The sequence below is a fragment of the Dermochelys coriacea genome, chromosome 1 (assembly GCF_009764565.3).
Source record: "Dermochelys coriacea isolate rDerCor1 chromosome 1, rDerCor1.pri.v4, whole genome shotgun sequence".
In the NCBI taxonomy this organism is placed as follows: domain Eukaryota; kingdom Metazoa; phylum Chordata; order Testudines; family Dermochelyidae; genus Dermochelys; species Dermochelys coriacea.
In genome coordinates, this window is record NC_050068.2 from 147,719,316 (window position 1) to 147,737,769 (window position 18,454).

The 18,454-nt window shown below is 39.7% G+C and overlaps 1 protein-coding gene across 11 annotated transcripts in view; it reads right to left on the reverse strand.

Moving 5' to 3' along the window:
- The window catches only part of DMD (dystrophin), a 1,935,994-nt gene that overhangs the window by 209,513 nt on the left and 1,708,027 nt on the right, over nucleotides 1-18,454 (reverse strand). The gene's annotated exons all lie outside the window — the stretch shown is intronic.

An 18,454-nucleotide genomic window follows, 5' to 3' on the forward strand; every position in this document is an offset into this window, starting at 1 on the left:
CACTTCTGAAATGTACAGTCAAACACACAGAATTATTTCCCTTGTTCAAGACAACAATTTTGAGCGTCACTGAGATTAGATGACTGTTCTCAGATTTGTCAGCTACTTTCATTCTCCAGCCCTACCAACCTGCAACCCAGACTCACCAACTCAATTCCCTCACAGAAGAGACAGGAAGGAGGGCTGGACAGCTGGGGTTATGGCAGGGTGTAGCCTGGGGAGCTCTTCAATGCTGTTGCCATAGCACAGAGACATTTGTCCCCACTGCCCCAGGATTCCCCCACCAAATCCCTCTTTGAACCCAGCTCTCACTTCTGCATCACAGCTCACCCTCATGTTCCCCTTTTTGCACTGAAGCTGCTAAGCAGGGATATTTAGGGACAGGGAGATGAAAAGATTTACAGCTGAAGATGCTCCAGGAGTGGAACTAGCAGCACAACTCCTGAGGCACTTCTTTCTGTGATAAACCAACTATGGAGATTCCAGACAGAAAGGCAGACCTGAGTAGGTCTGTCACCACAGGTCTACAGCTAGGAAGGATGAATAGTCCTATAATCTGGGGCCACACACCAGTGACTTTATACTGCACATATGGATATCACTAATTTGCACTAATTGAGACATCATAATTTTAACTTAAAACCCCATTTTTTCACATTGTCCCCAAGTACTGTTTTGTTTTTTTAAATAAATTAAAAATAATCTCCAGTTTTGGATTTTTCAGTGCATTCCCATCTTCTAAATATCCATGTATTAAAAACAAACTTTAGATCAGAGATTGTGCTTTTGTGTCCAGATCCAAGTGAATTGTCGATGTTAAACAAATAATAAATACATATTAACTGCTTGCAGAGTAGCTAATACAGTAGCTTAGGGGGAGAGAGGGTGCGTAGACTAAAAGAGTACAATACCTAAGCAAAGTAAGTAATGGTGCCGGGTGCTATAAAGTTATTACTGCCACCTGTTTGTGGTAACCATTATTAAGTGGCAGAGCTGGAAGTGAGTTATGTAGGTCTCCTCTGAACTCCAGGCAATCAAAATTTATACTGTGCTATCTATCAGCTTATATGTCCAACATATCAGAGGCCAAATTACAAACTTGCAAACCATTCTGATGTGTGTGCCTGAATAAATGAATGCAGTACAAGTGGCACGGAAGGAAGCATTATACCTATATAAGACTAATTTCCATCAGCAAATGCAGTCAACAATGGCTGGATAAACCTTGCAAAAGTTGGAGCCAGAGCTTTCCCCTGCACAACCCTTTTGACGTATGCTGGTTCATTAGATAGTAGGCCTTGGTCAGACACCCTCTTGGTACTAAATAGTTGAAACAGGGTTCGCTTCTCCACATCCTCCCCACAGCTTGGTGCCTAACTATGATTGTATCTGGTGCAAGTGCATTTGGGATAGGAGGAAAGGGCTTTCCAGTGCACTTCTCCTCAGCCTCCAGCACACCTATTCAGGGCTAGCCATAACGTAGCCCTATATACAGAGCAGAAGTGGAAGCTTGACTAGGATAAATTTCCAATGGATTTTCAAGTTGTTGAATTTGACTCTACTTATTTCTTCAGTATGTAAAACTGGACAGGCTTTTCTTCACTGTTAGTTATACACAGCATTTGTTCTGCCTACCATAGAGTTTAAGTGGCTACAGGTTAAAAATGCAGATGGATTTGGGTCTCTTGAGTGCTGCAACAAATCCATGGCAAAAGTTCATATTGTAATGTTCCAGTAGGCAGGGAGAGAGAGGACTTTTTCAATCACCCAGAGTTGAATTATTCAGATGAACAGCCCTGTTATTAAACTAAATATTTTTTAGGGGCGGGGAGGGAGGAAAAGGTGTTTAAATAAATAAATAAATAAATACACCTGGCAGAAATTTAGCAAAACCATACAAATACAAGTTTTTATGATGCATTTATTTTAAATCCCATACCTCAAAGAGCCAGGGTGATAAACTATAAGGCCTATCCCAATACATTTTCAATTAAATGACTAAATTAATGTAGAGACATTTAATTCAAGTTATACTAGTTTTTCCAAATGTTAATTAAGATGCTATCTAAAATTAAATCTCTCCAAAACCTCTTTTATATTCAGCTGCTTATCTGATGCAGATATAATTAAAATTCTGGAAGTTCACCTATACGCATCCAAATATTGCAAAAGAAAATAAAAGAAACTGAAGCAATTTGAGAGACTGCTGTTTTAATAGCATTTTATACAATCCTTGGAGTAGGAGGACAGCACAAAAAACCCCACACAAACAAATCTAGGCTTTCATACCTGCACAGACTTATTCACTCAGCACTGTGAGCCATGTAGCTTTTGAAGATTTTCTATTAGTAAGGATAAGTGATTGAAAAGACTAGGAAACAGAAGACTAAATCCTGCTTGCCTTTATGAGAGCCTTACATGGAAGTAAATATGACTTCTTTCATGAGTAAGGCAAGCAGGATTTGGCTCTATATCCAGAAGCCAGATACTAGAACAATGTAGTTGTGGGGGAGTTTTCCTCATCAAGATTGGAATCTCTTTCTGGCACCCCAAAAGATCCTGTCCTCTTATTCTTTTATGTCTTTCGTGGGATAGGCCCAAATTGGGCTGAACTGGTGGTGTGACATGTGCTGAGTTTTATCCCATGACAGAGGGATTAAAATCACCAGGTTCATTTTATTTAGCAGAACAAGTGAACATAAATGGGTGCCAAAGACTTCTTGATCCAGAGAGAGACATTTGGATTGTGAAGAACTTACTGAATTATTTATGGCCAAGGACCATTCTTGTTCTAAAAGTTACTCCTTGGAAAAAACAAATCAAAATGGAATATAAACTGAAATACAGTGCCAGACTAATTTTTAAATGACAAAACAATGGATTTCTAAATGAAGACTAGTATAGTCACAAAATTTAGATCCAGACTTGGAACATCACAAAGCATGGGGGGATTAGGGGGTTTCCAGAAATGTGGTTTTATTTTCGTCTCTAATAGCATACTCATGTGCTTGCGAGATCACCAATATACAGAGATAGAAAACTCTTTCCTTCCTTATCATGCCCCATATTCCAGGAATTTTTGTTTACTCAAATAATTTGAACAAAGTAATAGAATATATGGAGAATAAAATTGTCTTCTGAGGTTACTGTCAAAGAACTAAAAAGAAAGGGAAAGGGTGTAACTATTTCTAGAACAGTAGATATTTTACTTCTCTGTAAGTAAAAGTGCATGGAAGCAAAAATCAATTAAACCATCCATAATTCTGCTTGAAAAAAGACAAAGAAATTATTTCTAGTCTAATGGAGTTGCAAGTACTTACACCTGCCTGAACTCAGCTCTCTATGCCCACAAATATGTCCATTTCTTTTGCTTTGTTTCCAGCACTCAAACCACAATATAACTACAAGTTGGAAGTTAAAAACACACCAATCTTACCACTTTTCTGTAGAATTCCACATCCAACACAACAGCAGGGGGAAAAAAAAGGATTGGGCAGGTAGGGGTATACACAGAGTTCTCCTTTTGTGTGCAGAAATTAGGGAACTGAAGGCATGTGCCCATTGGCATAACATAATTAAGGTCATTTCAGGGTTTGAAATCTGGAAAATGTCTAGATCCAAAGTTCACTTATAATGGTCCAAACTGAATCACTGAATCTGAACAACCTCAAACTTTAGCTGAGAGGAGATTCAAAATTTGGACTTGCCCTATAAATTTCAATTTTGTAGCTTGGCTCATCACTATTTTAAACACATCTTCATATCTTAAAGAGCATGTACAAATGCAGAGTTGAATATTGTCATACAAGGTGTGGAATTAAATTATTTTTCTAATTTATTTGTACATGTACAAAATGGAAAATCAAACCAAAAACCTCTGGCACATAGAGTGGGATATTAAAAATGGAATAAAAATAATAGCCTGTGTACTCCCTATCTTTGTCACATGATAGAGGATAATTACAGAGGGGCAAACTTGCTTGCAAAATTCTCTGGAGCGCAGATAGCAGAAAATGAATGCCCTTCTCCTCTTGTGTGAAAAGGTGTAGAGGTCAAACAGAAGTTATAGGGGAAATAATATGCCAAATGCATAGAGCCTGGGAATCTGATGGACCCAACATGGTCAGCATGCAATAGCTGTGTTTCTATGACTTCCTACCTCCCCCATGGTTGGGTCAAGTATAATACCATATGGCCATCATCTCTTTTGCTGCTTTACAACAACATTTTCATCTATGAAGGATAGGTGGCCTGGAATTCATGGAAGGAAAGTTAATGTTGCAACATCCAGTCTACTAGTTAAAGACTTACAGTAAATACATATAAGGTTTGAATGTGTCAAAGACCTGGATCATCTTGAAAAGATTATATTCCAAAGTTAAATTTGTGACAATAACTAAAATACAAACCTCAAAAGACCGTCTGTTTTTTCAGAACTTCTATGTCCTTGCTTACAGTCCAGTTTTATCTTTCACTGAATCTGATCCTAAGGGATTGTCAGTGTGAAAAAAAGATGTAATTCAACAGTATTGCCACCACTAAAAGCTTGTCTCTGATGGATGCATCACTGCCCCCACCTCCATTTTCTCCTGATGGAGGGGGGATTGTTTGTGAGGTTTTCTTGTTTTTTGTTTTTGAATGGGTTTTTTCTCTCTCTTTTAAATACTAGTATCATTGCAGAAGGATAAGGAAACAAGAAGAAACTGGCAGGATGAGAAAAGGAGGATGCTTTGTGGAGGAAAGGATAAGGAAGCAGCAAGGAGACTGGAAGGATGGAAAGGTAAAAAGGGAAAAAGAGAATTGTTAACATGAGGAAGAAAGAATTCAATGGCTGCCATTACAAGCATGCCAATTTCTCTTTAGATAAGGATATATGGTTAACTAACCGTTTGTAATATGCCCTAAAATTCCTGCTCTTTACCAAAGGATATACCTATGTACAGCTTATACTATTTAAATATTGAGTGTGACAGATATGGCAATTTCCTGCAATATCCTTAGGAGACCTAATTGAATTAAATTTAAGTATCTTTAGGGTCCATTGTATTAAATGAATGGTTTATGTATATTGAGGGCCAGGATTGTATGTAACCTCTCTAGGAGGGAGATGTGATGTGAGACCGGGATGATCCAAGGATTATGTTAAACAATGTGCCATACAAGAATGGACTTCTAGGAAGTAAGTGTGAGTGGATTTCCTAGGAAATACCTAAGGAGAGATTAATCTAAATCCCCTACCTCTGGCTAGATAGAAAAGCTATGCCATGAGGAGAGGGTTTTTTGACTACTGACCACCTGTTCCCAGAGATTGGACATCAAAGGCAAAAGCTGTATAAAGAAATGGATGAACTACTCAGCTGGCTGTCCTGGTTCTGAATTTGAGACAGTTATGAACTTATATCCACAAGGACAATCCAGTTGTGCATTTTGATGGACTGACTCCTACCAGAGCCGGAGACTGGAGTTGGGGTGATCTCTGCAAAGCATTTTAACATACATGTATGTTCTTTCATAATTTTTTATGTTTTTCTCTGTAATGCTTTCACCTTATGAATAAACTGTGTGATAACTTGTAACTGCTTATAACAATTACTCCATTCATAAACTTTGGAGAAAAAGTAATGTACGACAATGGTCTATGTAGGCAGTCTGGCTTGCTGAGATATTAGTATAGGCAGGGAACTGTGCAGCCTGGAAAAACCCTGGTCAGGAGGGGGAGACAAATGAGTCTCTATGCAAGAGAAGTGACAGGTGAGGAGCTGGGAGCCTACCATGGGTACCCTCAAAGGTTCACGAAGTGGAATACAGGTGTAGTTGCTGACAGACACTGAGGTAATATTTTTCTCAAGCAATTGCCAAAGGGTGACCTTTTGTATTTCTCCTTCTTTTCACTTCCAGAAGAGACTATATAATTTAAACATGAAATAAACTATGTAAAAATCCCACATAGTTATACACAGTTTCAACATTATCCCGTATTAAACATTCTGCACCATCACCAAGATAAGGAGGAAACCAGAAAAAAAAATAGAGAACTTTTAAATATTGGTTTCCTTTGAATCACTGAAATTCTCTGGGATAAAATTATCTCCCCAGAGAGTATGAGAGGGCAGTGGGGGGAGGAGGGCAATGCATATATATTTGCAATTCACTGAACAGTTGCAGACAAATCTTGTAAAATGCTGTGCAATAGGATTGCATTAGCTTGTGGGTCATTGGAGAAGCTTAGGCATCTAGAGTTTTTAATGGCTGTCGAAAGCATGTTCACTTACATTTGTGTAGAGAATATATTTTTGAAAATAGGTCAAACAATTACTTTAATTGATAATATAATTAAGCCAGCCTTTATTTTCCAGTCAGTGTATCTCATTAAGGTAGATTTTTTTACCCCCAAATTCCTGATCTTTTATATCCTTTTAAAATATTGTACCCTAAACTATAGCTGCTGCTGGACAAATATATAGCTGAGAGAATAATTCATGCTTCAGGTGAATCTTTGTTCTTTACAGAGTTGTCAATTTTTCTTCTGGGATATTAAAAACTGTAATATAAGTCTAAACCATAAATAATTACATCAGATTGTGTATGTGTGAAGGGCAAAACTAGGAGAGAAAAGAGCACCACAGTACTACCCTTAGCTTTTAAACACAAAGCACATCATTTCCAAAGGTTTCTCATTTAATTCTAATAAATAAAGAAATGTCCTAAGTAATTCATCTTCATCCTTTAGGTACGTGAATGACATTTTGTTCTGATGTGATTATAAGAAACAAAATCCCTCAGCGATGAGGTCTTAAAATATTTCTTATGATGTTCCGAGCTGGACAAACCTTGGTAGAAAATAGAATACTCTTTAATTATGAATACATTAACTAAATTAGTAACATGAAATGGCTATGCAATTAAAGGACTGCTAATTGAAAACTGGAAACACAGCTGTATACAGCTTAAAGATGAGTCACACGAGTAATGACGCAGATGTTTATAGAATGTGATTATGTGTAGCAGGAGCACACTATTGCAGCTCCCAAGCCCATTCTTATATTGTGTCATTGAAATGGTTTTTAAACCTATGAACACCGGGAATCAGGATCTCAGGGACAGCAAATTAGGCTCCCTGGATATGTGAATTAGTGTTGTCTGAATGTCAGCAATTTAATTCTCCAGCTTTCAAAGAATGTAGACATGGAGCCAACAACAAACATCTGTCAGTTGTAAGGTTGTCAAAAAAAAAATCATCTCTGGCAAGCCAGACCCTGCCTGAATCTGAGAAAGACAGTAAAGTACAGCATCTGTAAACTGTAACATTGCTGTGTGAATGGATGAAATGTGTAAATAACACAGTCAGTTTTCACAAAAAGAAAAGGAGTACTTGCGGCACCTTAGAGACTAACAAATTTATTTGAGCATAAGCTTTCGTGAGCTACAACTCACTTCATCGGATGCATTTGGTGGAAAATACAGTGGGGAGATTGATATACACACACAGAGAACATGAAACAATGGGTTTTATCATACACACTGTAAGGAGAGTGATCACTTAAGATGAGCCATCACCAGCAGCGGGGGCGGGGGGGGAAGGAGGAAAACCTTTCATGGTGACAAGCAAGGTACGCTATTTCCAGCAGTTAACAAGAACATCTGAGAAACAGTGGGGGGTCGGTGGGGGGGAGAAATAACATGGGGAAATAGTTTTACTTTGTGTAATGACTTATCCATTCCCAGTCTCTATTCAAGCCTAAGTTAATTGTATCCAGTTTGCAAATTAATTCCAATTCAGCAGTCTCTCGTTGGAGTCTGTTTTTTGAAGTTTTTTTGTTGAAGGATAGCCACCCTCAGGTCTGTAATCGAGTGACCGGAGAGATTGAAGTGTTCTCCGACTGGTTTTTGAATGGTATAATTCTTGACGTCTGATTTGGGTCCATTCATTCTTTTACGTAGAGACTGTCCAGTTTGACCAATGTACATGGCAGAGGGGCATTGCTGGCACATGATGGCATATATCACATTGGTAGATGCGCAGGTGAATGAGCCTCTGATAGTGTGGCTGATGTGATTAGGCCCTATGATGGTGTCCCCGAATAGATATGTGGACAGAGTTGGCAACGGGCTTTGTTGCAAGGATAGGTTCCTGGGTTAGTGGTTCTGTTGTGTGGTGTGTGGTTGCTGGTGAGTATTTGCTTCAGATTGGGGGGCTGTCTGTAAGCAAGGACTGGCCTGTCTCCCAAGATCTGTGAGAGTGATGGGTCGTCCTTCAGGATAGGTTGTAGATCCTTGATGATGCGTTGGAGAGGTTTTAGTTGGGGGCTGAAGGTGATGGCTAGTGGCGTTCTGTTATTTTCTTTGTTGGGCCTGTCCTGTAGTAGATGACTTCTGGGTACTCTTTTGGCTCTGTCAATCTGTTTCTTCACTTCAGCAGGTGGGTATTGTAGTTGTAAGAATGCATGATAGAGATCTTGTAGGTGTTTGTCTCTGTCTGAGGTGTTGGAGCAAATGCAATTATATCTTAGAGCTTGGCTGTAGACAATGGATCGTGTGGTATGATCTGGATGAAAGCTAGAGTCATGTAGGTAGGAATAGCGATCAGTAGGTTTCCGATATAGGGTGGTGTTTATGTGACCGTCGCATCTTAGCACCGTAGTGTCCAGGAAGTGGATCTCTTGTGTGGACTGGTCCAGGCTGAGGTTGATGGTGGGATGGAAATTGTTAAAATCCTGGTGGAATTCCTCAAGGACTTCTTTTCCATGGGTCCAGATGATGAAGATGTCATCAACATAGTGCAAGTAGAGTAGGGGCATTAGGGGACGAGAGCTGAGGAAGCGTTGTTCTAAGTCAGCCATAAAAATGTTGGCATACTGTGGGGCCATGTGGGTACCCATCGCAGTGCCGCTGATTTGAAGGTATACATTGTCCCCAAATGTGAAATAGTTATGAGTGAAGACAAAGTCACAAAGTTCAGCCACCAGGTTAGCCGTGACATTATCGGGGATATTGTTCCTGATGGCTTGTACTCCATCTTTGTGTGGAATGTTGGTGTAGAGGGCTTCTACATCCATAGTGGCTAGGAAAACTACAGCATTTGCTCAAGAAACTCCCTGAAAAAGCACAAAAACAAATCCGCACAGACACACCCCTAGAACTCCGACCTGGGGTATTCTATCTGCTACCCAAGATCCATAAACCTGGAAATCCTGGATGCCCCATCATCTCAGGCACTGGCACCCTGACAGCAGGATTGTCTGGCTATGTAGACTCCCTCCTCAGGCCCTACGTTACCAGCACTCCCAGCTATGTTCGAGACATCACTGACTTCCTGAGAAACTACAGTCCATCGTGATCTTCCTAAAAACACCATCCTAGCCACTGAAGGACAACCCATCACTCTCACAGATCTTGGGAGACAGGCCAGTCCTTGCTTACAGACAGTCCCCCCAACCTGAAGCAAATACTTACCAGCAACCACACACCACACAACAGAACCACTAACCCAGGAACCTATCCTTGCAACAAAGCCCGTTGCCAACTCTGTCCACATATCTATTCAGGGGACACCATCATAGGGCCTAATCACATCAGCCACACTATCAGAGGCTCATTCACCTGCGCATCTACCAATGTGATATATGCCATCATGTGCCAGCAATGCCCCTCTGCCATGTACATTGGTCAAACTGGACAGTCTCTATGTAAAAGAATGAATGGACACAAATCAGATGTCAAGAATTATACCATTCAAAAACCAGTCGGAGAACACTTCAATCTCTGGTCACTCGATTACAGACCTGAGGGTGGCTATCCTTCAACGAAAAAACTTCAAAAACAGACTCCAACAAGAGACTGCTGAATTGGAATTAATTTGCAAACTGGATACAATTAACTTAGGCTTGAATAGAGACTGGGAATGGATGAGTCATTATACAAAGTAAAACTATTTCCCCATGGTATTTCTCCCCCCCACCCGCCCCCCACTGTTTCTCAGATGTTCTTGTTAACTGCTGGAAATAGCGTACCTTGCTTGTCACCATGAAAGGTTTTCCTCCTTCCCCCCCGCCCCCGCTGCTGGTGATGGCTCATCTTAAGTGATCACTCTCCTTACAGTGTTTATGATAAAACCCATTGTTTCATGTTCTCTGTGTGTGTGTGTATATAAATCTCCCCACTGTATTTTCCACCAAATGCATCTGATGAAGTGAGCTGTAGCTCATGAAAGCTTATGCTCAAATAAATTTGTTAGTCTCTAAGGTGCCACAAGTACTCCTTTTCTTTTTGCGAATACAGACTAACACAGCTGCTGCTCTAAAAACAGTCAGCTTTGTGTTCATATGCGAATACACCCTCTGCTGGCTTATTCTTTAAAACAGCACTCATTTTAAGGAAACAAAGAGTTTTTAAACTGTTTTTAAAATGTTCCCCCCTCCCCGCCCACAAACACAATTCTTGTGTTCCTTCATTTTTCACCTCCTTCCCAGCGTACAAGGTGGACGCCATACAACATGTTTCTTCGGGCCCAGGGAAAGAGAAAGCAGAAATGTTCTCTCTAGACATGTCAGGGGAACTAGGTGGACTATGTATCAACTATAGTCAATACAGCTGTGCAAGCTGCCAGACTAGCCAATTTCTACTGCCCCAAATTAATGTACATAGCTCTACCACATCAGTCTGAAGCCTACTGTAGACCTTCAACTTTCATTTAGCACGAGCACAACTTCATAAGAGTTTCTGTTTAAATAACAGTTAATAGTCTGTAAAATCATTTACACATTAAGATTTTTCTGGCATAGATTTGGAGGCTATCAATCAAACACTATGTTCAGTACTGGTTGTATTTTCACACACACACAGTCAATTGTGGAGATTATTGACAGAAGTATAGGTATATGAGGGCAGAATGGCAGGAGAGAAGAAAAACTGTATTTGTCCCTGCCCTTTGGCAGCCATATTTTGCAAATATGACTCTCATATTGACTGAGCTGGTGATAAAAGAACAGGATTTACATTTAGACTTTTTAAGCGAGAAAGACTGCACAATTTTGTGACTGACCAGTGTTAATCTGACAACAATTAACATAGCATACACAACTGAATAAATTCATGAGGGAATGACAAGAAAGTATAAACACTTTCTCTCTAAAAGGCAAACAGAGCTGGATTCAGGGCTATATCTCCACTGACCTACAAATCAGGATGACATAATCTTGACATCTTTTGCCTGGCTAAGATGCAGGCCAGGTCAAAAAGGTATTTAAAATGCTGTGGTTTAAGAAATCAGGGTGTTAGATTGCACAGGGACAACAGTTATTTTATGAGAGGACAGAGACTTTTCCATTTCTCCTTCAGAAAGTACACCTGATCAATCAACGCACTGCTGAAACACTAACCTCAACCTGCATGCCAAGTATGACAATGAGTTTGGTGACACCTTAAATATCAAATATGGTCACAGACTACAAGACTGGGACACTAGGGATGGGGGGCAAAGGCAGAAACGATACATAACAGCTGAGACTACACATCACATCCTTTACATTCTAAAAGCATAAAGAGTGAGAGGGGAGGAAGGGATAAGCTTGATCAAGGTGGGTGTATTCTCATAAAAACATAAGAATGGCCATACTGGGTTAGACCAAAGGTCAATCTAGCCCACTATCCTGTTTTCTGACAGTGGCCAATGCGAGGTGCTTCAGAGGGGATGGACAGAAGCACCTGGCATCGGCCACTGTCTCTAGAAATGTATGGTTTTGCTTCTTTTTCTGTAGTTAACAAGAAGGGTACTTATATTATCTCGGCGAGGTTTTACACAATTTGATGCATACCACTGATTTTGTTTTAATCTAACTTTTTTCTCTCTCTCTCCTTTGTTATACTATAATCTCTGTGCTTTTAGATTGGGGATTTCAGACAGTCTGTCCTGAAGAAGTGAACCAGTCTTCAACATCTTAGAAGAAGATAGTGAACTATGTATGTGTGTCTGGAACCTACACAACTCTGGATTCTCAGTCCAAAATGCACAAACTAAGGAGTCTTTTCCCACAAGGTATGCCTTGTACATGGCAACGATCTTCCAGATGCAAAAGAAACAGCCCCCAGCACAATGAGGCTACAACTTGGCTTAAGCCTCTAGGCAATATAAATGCAATATAAATGTTAAACAACAACAACAACAAGTAATAATTAAGAGGGCAGGATCAAATGAGATTTATTCATTCGCCTCAGTTAATGCCACTAGAGGTTGTGTAACCAGAGCAGTGAGTACAAAGTTGGAAAAAACAGAATGTTTTTGAATAAATACACAGCATTTAAATGAAAAGAAGCTACAACAGGAGCTATTACCAAATGAAAGATGCCAGACATCTGATTTGTGAGCGTCTACGTGATACTCTCCAGTCAGTCTCTTAGATGTATTTACATTTATAATTCTGCCTGAATTTAGTTCCAACAAGCCCTTCTTGCCCCATACTTTGGGGATCAACTAGCATTGTCAATTAGGGGGCTAGCTGCACCTCTGTCCCCTTTCCAGTCTCTCTTATAGCCCCTTTCTCAGGTAACATCTTGCAATCCTTCCACTTTTAAGGTACATCTACACTGCGGCTGGAGCCTGTGTAGACATGCCTGCACTCACTGTACTCTATAGCTAGCTCACTAAAAATAGTTGTGAGAATGCAACAGAGTGGGCTTCAGCACAGGCTGCACAAACAAGTGTCGACCCAGGGGGTCAGATAGGCTGTGCTGAAGGCTGCACTGAGGAGTCCTCATGGCTATTTTTAGCAAGCTAGCTAGAATACAGCTACAGCAAATACATTTACATGAGCTTCAAATCATGCTTGGCTGGAGTGTAGACATATCTTTAGACTGAGACCCAAGTATGCTACCCCATGTATACCAACTGCTTATTACCGTGCAGGTCCAACTGACTTTGGACACAAGCATTTCTTCTCTCTCTGAACCTGTGACCAGTGATAGTGTTAACTGACCGTCCTGAAACATCTTCTCCTTTCTGTCTGGTTTGTCCCAGATGGTCCCCTACTGGGATGCACTTTCTCAAAAATATTCATACCAAAAATACCAGGTCATTGGCAGGCCAAGATGCAGTTTTAGCCTATATTAAAGCATACCTCTATATTTATCCCACTGTTATAAAATTACAACCTATCCTGGTTTCCTAATGCAAGAGGACAGCATTCAGTTCTATTCAAGAGATGTACTGAAAATTACAGTACTAGTTTCATAGTGTACACTGTATAAATACACCTTTCTGAATATGGCATGGCAAATTCTTCACTGCAAGAACTGGTTTTAAAAGGCTATGACAATGTTGTTCTGCCCACATTTTCTTAGCACTGTGAATCCTATTGTTAAAACTGTAAACTCTGAAATGGCAAGGATGTCTTGCTCAGGTTAAAAACTTACAGAAGCAGAATGATTTTAAAATATAATTAATAATAATACATAGCCTAGAGACAGAGCTGGATTTAGAGGTAGGTGACTCAGGTGACCACCTGGGGTGCCAAGCTTGAGGGGCACTGGTCTCTGGTGCTGTTTTTGTTGTCAGCAACAAAAGGGAAAATAGAATGTTTGAAGTAAAATGTTTCAGTAAAATGTGGATTCATTTTTCACTAACCTCCTAGAATGTCTGGACCTTTGTAGAATCTTCCAGACTTTCTGAAAACTACATTTTCATCAAACCTCTTAGAATGTTGTCAGCCACGCCCTTGTGGGTATATAAGGGGCGCGGTGTTGCCAGTCAGTCAGTGAGATATAAGAATGAAGTGAGAGCCCAACTGCGATATTGTGTACCTTGTTTTTCTGTGTAATTGTGAAAATGTACTTGTGTTTTAAGACTTGAAGAATGTGAGTAGTGACTAATAAAGGACGTATTTAATGACACACCAGAGATATCTATCGAATCCCTATCTACACAACAATATAAAATAAATACTGTTACTTCTTTGCCATGCTTAACATATAATGTTTCATGACTTTCCAAGACCGCAAAACATAGACTTTTGCTTTCCCCAATACTGTCTCTTTTCCCCTGTAGAAAATAAAAGATGCCCCCAAAGAAGCCTTCAGCAGTTCAGTATAGGAAGCAAATTGCAATCTAATTAGCAGCTAGGGGCAAATTTGGTGGGAAAATATCTGAAACAGAACAACACAGACGAGGCTTTAGGCAGTAACAATCGTCCCAGTTCAGAAAAAATTGAGGAGGAAAGTGTAAATGGTGGAAGTCCTATTACAGTAAAAGCTGTTTTAATCAGCACTTCACCAACTGGAAAGCTCTATAAACCAGCATTTCTGATCTTCATTGAAATTCTGGTTTATAGTCCGGTTGGCGTGAGGCCGGCAGGGGGTTGGGGCACTGGAAGGGGTGTGGAGTGTTGGCTAGTTTACTCAAAATCAACTGATAAAGCATTGTGGTTTTGTTGCAAAATATTGATAGCAATGCCAAATCATTGCATGTGCTATCCAGGTACAATTACTGGCATAACTTAGCTGATGCTCTGAAACAACATGAAAAGTCACCCGGCTATTTTAAGGCCTACCCCAAATGGATGGCAGTTGAGTCAAAGCTCAAAATGAATGAATGCATAGATGCAGAAAACCAGCCCACTATTAAATTAGAAACCCAGCACTGGAGGAATGTGCTAGGGTATCTGATCTGAATTACTCTCTTCCTTGCAAAGAATAATTTGGCTCTCTCAGGCTCATTGGATACGTTGTTCACTGGACATAACGGTAATTTCCTCAGTTTGGTAGAGGTCCTTGGGAAATACGACGATGTGAGCCTGCCAGCTGGTGAACATGGAAGTTGGTCCCCCCAAGACTCCCCGTTAGCCTGGTCTTCCAGGCTACCAGCTCTGCAGGAGCCTACATGGAGGACTGCCAGGGAGCCTTGACTCCCAGGATCCCACACAGCCTCAGGCTACTTGACTCTATGAACAGTTGGCTTCATGGACTCCATCGGTAACCAGCTCCCTTGGCTGCCCAACTGCCCCAAATCCCTGTGCAAATGGCTTCCTAGCCTGCTCAACTCCCTTGGCTGCCTGACTCCCTGGGCAGTTGGCTGCGTAGGCAGTCAGGCAGCCTGGGGAGAAAGCTCAGTTTCAGTGCTCCCGACTTAACAACATTTTCACAGGTGGTCAATAATTGGATGTTCCTCATTTTCTGGGTCACTACCTTGAGGCATCTGGAGCCTGATTTTAAGAAGTCCTGAGCATACATAAACGCAAATGAAGTCAGTGGCAACTCAGCACATCTGGCCCAAGCACTGTGGTCTGGTGAGAAAAAAACCCCACAAGGTTGGGAATTAAGAGGTCCCTCTCTCAGTATGTGGCCTTAGGCTAGTTGCTTTGCTGTCCTGTCTCTATTTTCACATCTGTAAAATGGGATCACATTTACTCTCCTACCCCTTAATTCTGAGAGGATGAATTAATTTATGTGTATACGGTGCTTTGAACACATAAACACAGTCTAAAAATATTAAGTGCACTGAAAAATCAAACCCTTTGTCTCAGTTTTGGTAATCTAAATAATTGGTACTTTTGCAGTTTATGGCTTTAATTTTTCAGTGCTTTAGTTCTTCATTTGTAAAATGGGGATTCAGATACATTCCTTTCCCACAAGGGAGTTGTAGAGATAAAGTCATTAATATTTCTGCAATGCTCAGATATTATGAAAATGAGAACCACATTAAAGCTTGTGAGTCAACGAACAATTCCTTGTGCAGTGCACGGTTTGGATGTTATGCAGTAAATAAGGTATGGGACTATATGCTGAATGAGGTAGGTAAAATATTGAACAGTTGCCTCATTCCCTAAGCACCTTTTGTCATACACTCTGAATGAGGCAGAAATCTTGTGGGTAAAATACTATGTAAGTAAGTATTACTTACCAATGTGCAGAATTAAGATTGCATAGGCAACATTAATTTTCTGATACTTCTATACTTTTTGGTACTTGATTTTATAATATTAACATTATTTTAAAGTAAACTTTTCTTTAATATTTTACGTGTGTGTGTGTGTTTGGAATGTAAGAGAAGACAAATTACCTTTCTGTATAGTCTGTATGGCTCTTTAAAATAGGTCTTTAAACAGGGCAACATGCCAGCAAAAAAGGAAGTAAATAAGAGTAACAGACTGCTGTAATGAATGTATCTTGTAGTGCAAATAATCTCTAAGTATTTATACTTTTGAGAAACCAAAATTTGTCATACAGAGCATCATGTCATTAATATGGCTACCTGACATTATCTGATCAATATCTTTCTCTACTAGCATGGTCTCCTGATGATAATTACTGTATAGAATTTGCATTACTCTATACTTCTTTCATTTACTCTCCCAAACATTCCACAAGGACAATGAGGACTTACTCCTGATTTTAGCAATCCTTTCAATTTCTGAAATGTAAATTCACTGTCAAAGTAATTTAATCCCACATTCGGATATTTATGTTTCACCTCCCCTATCTGAATTTTTAAGAATTGGCCTTTAGGCAGTGTACACTATAAATTGAAAACTATCTGGACAAAATTTTTTTTCAGTAAAATTGAGTTTCGCGCTAACAGAAATGAATAAGAACAAAAGGGTACATCTAGATCACTATAGAGGCCAAGTCGCATAATCAATTAAATGATCAACAGTCCATTCAAGAGCCACGGAAGTTGTAGTTTTGGCAGAAGTTCCAATTCCATAAAATATACCATAGCAGCATCTTTACTACCAAAACTAAATGGGAAACTGAAATCCCAAAGAGGATCAAAATCTCCCTCTGTGAGGAAGGTGAAACTTGCATTTGCTAAAGTAGCGAATAGCCTAGGTTGAAAAGGAGTTGGGTTTTAATGATTCCTTGATTACAATGATCACAGATGGGCCAGAATTCTGGCCCAAGATAGAAACGTTACCTCCAATTCTTGGACATATACAGACAGATTCACAAGCTGAAGGTATTATGAAAAACAAATAATGATAATGTTACTGAAATGATAAACAGAGTAGCAACTCTATGCAATAAAAAGGAAAGATTTATTTCCTGATGAAAAATAAAAATATCACCTTCTATATGTAGATGTATGAGGTGTAGTCTCCCACCTATAGGGGAATAAAAATCTGTTTTATGCAATGTTGCATTGCCTCCACCTATCCACTTTTAATAATCTTTCAACACATATGCTACTTACACTGAAACGTATCTTTTTCACCAAAGCCATACACACAGATGCCTAAAACAGATGCATTTATTCTCTCTTCGTATGGAATCTGTTCCATAACCCTAATCATTTTTGTTGCCTTTCTTTGTATCTTTTCCATTTCTAATATATATATATTTTTGAGACAGGGGAACCAGAACTGCACACAATATTCAAGGTGTGGGCTATCATGGATTTATATAGTGGCATTATGATATTTTCTGTCTCATTATCTATCCCTTTCCTAATGATTATCAACATTCTATTAGGTTTTTTGACTTCCATTGCACACTGAGTAGATATTTTGAGGAAACTACCCATAATGACACCAAGATCCTTTTCTTGACTGGTAACAGCTAATTTAGACCCCATCATTTTGTATGTATAGTTGCAAATATGTTTTCCAATATGCATTACTTTGCATTGATCAACACTGAATTTCATCTGCTGTTTTGTTGCCCAGTCACTCAGTTTTGTGAGATCCCTTTGTAATTCTTTGCCGTCTGCTTTGGACTTAAGTATCGTCAGTAAGTTTGTATCATCTGCAAACTTTGCTACTTTACCGTTTACCCCTTTTTCCAGATCATTTATGAATATGTTGAACAGCACTGGTCCCAATATAGATGTCTGGGAGACATCATTATTTACTCCTTTCTCTTCTGACAACTGACCATTTATTCCTAACTTTTGTTTCCTGTCTTTTAACCAGTTACTGATCCATGAGAGCACCTTCCTTCTTAACGTAGGACTGCTTACTTCACTTAAGTGTCTTTGGTGAGGGACCTTGTCAAAAGCTTTCTGAAAGTCCATGTACACTATATCCATGGATCCCCCTTGTCCACAAGTTTGTTGACTCCCTCAAAGAATTCTAATGGATTTGTGAGGCATGATTCCCTTTACAAAAGCCATATTGACTCCTCCCCAAAAACGGTTTTTATCTGTGTCTTATAATTCTTCTCTTTACTACAGTTTCAACCAATTTGCCTCCTGTAATTTCTCGGATGGCATTTGGAGACTTTTTAAAAATTGACATCACATTAGCTATCCTCCAGTCATATGGTACGGAAGCTGATTTAAGTGATAGGTTACATACCACAGTTACTAGTTCTGCAATTTCATATTTGAGTTCCCTCAGAACTGTTGGGTTAATTTGTTCCAATACCTCCTCTACTGACATTTCAACTGGGGACAGTTTCTCAGATTTGTCACTGAAAAAGAATGGCTCAGGTGTGGAAACCTCACATCCTCTGCAGTGAAGTCCAATGA